This window comes from Silurus aristotelis (assembly GCF_946808225.1).
Source record: "Silurus aristotelis genome assembly, chromosome: 6".
Lineage (NCBI taxonomy): Eukaryota > Metazoa > Chordata > Actinopteri > Siluriformes > Siluridae > Silurus > Silurus aristotelis.
In genome coordinates this window covers 32361774-32365043 of record NC_139579.1, presented here as the reverse complement: position 1 = coordinate 32365043, position 3270 = coordinate 32361774, and the positions used below count along the sequence as shown (strand labels likewise).

The following is a 3270-nucleotide window of genomic DNA, read 5'->3' as shown; positions in this document are numbered from 1 at the left end:
GGATGGACTTCATGACTTGATTCTGATTTGAGGGGGAAAAAAAAGGATTAAAAGAAAATAAAAGTGAACGCTGAAATGAACAAGGATTTAATACTTCACACTGTACAGCTGAGAAAGAGAGAGAGAGAGAGAGAGAGAGAGAGAGAGAGAGAGAGAATCAGTGATAATGAATAAGTGAGTGTATGAGTGAGTGATAGTGAATGAATGATTAAGTGAGAAAGTGATAATGAATGTGTAAGTGTACTGAGTGATAGTGTGTGTGTGAGTGGTTATGAATAAGTGAGTGAGTGAGTGAGTGAGTGAGTGAGTGAGTGAGTGAGTGAGTGAGTGAGTGAGTGAGTGAGAGTGAGTGATAATAAGTGAGTGAGTAATAATGAGTAAGTGAGTGAATAAGTGAGTGAGTGAGTGAGTGAGTGAGAGTGAGTGATAATAAGTGAGTGAGTGAGTGAGTGAGTGAGTGAGTGAGTGAGTGAGTGAGTGTGTAAGTGATGATGAGTAAGTGAGTGTGTAAGTGATGATGAGTAAGTGAGTGAGTGAGTGAGTGAGTGAGTGAGTGAGTAAGTAAGTGATGATAAGTAAGTGGGAGTGTGTAAGTGAGTGAGTGAGTGAGTGAGTGATGAGTAAGTGAGTGAGTGAGTGAGTGAGTGAATGAGTGAGTGAGCGAGTGAATGAGTGAGTGATTGTGAGTGAGTGAGTGAGTGAGTGAGTGAGTGAGTGAAAGTGAGAGTGAGTGATAATAAGTGAGTGAGTGAGTGAGTGAGTGAGTGAAAGTGAGAGTGAGTGATAATAAGTGAGTGAGTGAGTGAGTGAGTGAGTGAGTAAGTGAGAGTATGAGTCAAGTCAAGTTTATTTGTATAGCGCTTTTCACAACAGACATTGTCTCAAAGCAGCTTTACAGAAATCAACAGTGAAGGTGAATGGTGTGCATTTATCCCTGATGAGCAGAATGTGGGAAGGAAAAACTCCCTTAGATGTTATGAGGAAGAAACCTTGAGAGGAACCAGACTCAAAAGGGGAACCCATCCTCATTTGGGTGACATCAAGAGTGTGATTATAGTCTTTAAACACTACAGAACACTGGAGAGTGAGAACTAACATGAGCACTGGAGTGTGTGATTATGACTGATGATCTTTCTACAGTCTTATACTGTCATTATGGTTATAAAACTAGGAGCTACTGAGCAACTCATAAAATAGCTCAACATTTGTGATCATCACAGATCCAACACCAGCTTCCCATGTCAGAGCCTTCAAACACTCCAGGAGGTCCAATGTCAAAACTCCACACATGTAGTGGGATCCAGATGGCACTGGTACGTCTCTAGATGGTTTGTGGGAAGCTTGCGAGTTCAGCATCTATTTCTTTAAAGGTCCATAATCTTCATGAGGTGGGACGTGACTGGAGCTGGAGCCACCTCAGGATGCCTCGGGATGGGGAGAGAAAGAGGAGCAGTGGAGAGGAATTAGCGTAGCAGCACAAGTTGATAATGTGCATGTGATCAGATGTTCTGGAGCACAAGGTTATGATGTGTGACATATGTTATGTGTAGGCTTTGCTAAAAAGATATGTTTTTAATCTGCACTTAAACTGAGAGAGAGTAAGTGTGTTAATGTGGGAGTAAGTGAGTGACAGTGACTGAGTGAGTAAGTGAGTGATTATGAGTAGGTGAGTGGTAATGAGTGGGCGAGTGGGTGAGTGTGATTAAGAGAGTGTGAGTAATTATGAGTGGTGAGTGAAAAAGTGAGGGTGATTATGAGTGAGGGAGTGAGGGAGTGAGTGAGTGATTATGAGTGAGTTAGTGATTGTGAGTGTGAGTGAGTGAGTGAGTAAGTGAGTGAGTGAATGAGAGAGTGAGTGAGTGAATGAGTGAGTGAGTGATTGTGAGTGAGTGAGTGAGTAAAAGAGTGAGTAAGTGAGTGAATGAGTGAGTAAGTGAGTGAATGAGTGAGTGATTGTGAGTAAGTGAGTGAGTAAATGAGTGAGTGAGTGAGTGAGTAAGTGAGTGAGTGAGTGAATAAGTGAATAACTGAGTGAGTGACAATGAGTGAGTGATTGATAATGAGTGAGTGAGTGATAATGTGAGTGAGTGATTATGAGTGAGTGAGTGAGTTGAAGTGAGTGAGTGATAATGAATGAGTGAGTGAGTGAGTGAGTGAGTCAGTGAGTGATAATGAGTGAGTGAGTTGAAGTGAGTGAGTGATAATGAATGAGTAAGTGAGTGAGTGAGTGAGTGAGTGAGTGAGTCAGTGAGTATGAGTGGGTGATTATGAGTAAGTGTGTGAGTAAGTGAGTGAGTGAGTGATAATGAGTGAGTGAGTGTGTGAGTGAGTGAGTAAGTAAGTGAGTGAGAGTGAGTGATAATGAGTAAGTGAGAGAGAGAGAGAGAGAGAGAGAGAGAGAGAGAGAGATAATGAATGAGTGAGTGATTTTGAGTAAGGGAGTGATTATGAATGAGTGAGTGAGTGAGTGATTGAGTGAGTGATTATGAGTAAGTAAGTGATTATGAGTGAGTGAGTGAGTGAGTGAATATGAGTGAGTGAGTGAGTGAGTGAGTGATTATGAGTGAGTGATTATGAGTGAGTGATTATGAGTGAGTGATTATGAGTGAGTGAGTGAGTGATTATGAGTAAATGAGTGATTATGAGTGAGTGAGTGAGTGAGTGAGTGATTATCAGTGAGTGAGTGATAATGAGTGAGTGAGTGAGTAAGTGATTATGAGTAAATGAGTGATTATGAGTGAGTGAGTGAGTAATTATGAGTAAATTAGTGATTATGAGTAAATGAGTGATTATGAGTAAGTGAGTGATTATGAGTGAGTAATTATGAGTGAGTGATTGAGTGAGTGATTGAGTGAGTGATTATGAGTGAGTGAGTGATTATGAGTGAGAGTGATAATGAGTAAATGATTGAGTGATTGAGTGATTATGAGTGAGTGAGTCAGTGATTAAGAGTGATTGAGTGATTAAGTGAGTGATTATGAGTGAGTGAGTGAGTGATTGAGTGATTGAGTGAGTGAGTCAGTGATTAAGAGTGATTGAGTGAGTGATTATGAGTGAGTGAGTAAGTGAGTGAGTGAGTGATTGAGTGAGTGATTATGAGTGAGTGATTATGAGTGAGTGAATGAGTGAGTGAGTGATTATGAGTGTGTGAGTGAGTGAGTGAGTGATTATGAGTGAGCGAGTGATTATAAGTGAGTGATTATGAATGAGTGATTGAGTGAGTAAGTGAGTGAGTGAGTGATTATGAGTGAGTGAGTGAGTGAGTGATTA

At 40.7% G+C, this 3270-nt stretch overlaps 1 protein-coding gene across 1 annotated transcript in view; it reads left to right on the top strand.

Annotated features, from left to right (window-relative positions):
- The window catches only part of LOC310727943 (homeobox protein HMX2-like), a 4639-nt gene extending 4357 nt beyond the window's left edge, over positions 1–282 (top strand). Inside the window, exon 2 of the mRNA XM_083544961.1 lies at positions 1–282. This exon is cut by the window's left edge and continues 996 nt beyond it. The gene's annotated coding sequence lies outside the window, so the exon portion shown is untranslated.
- Positions 283–3270: the final 2988 nt, after the last annotated feature.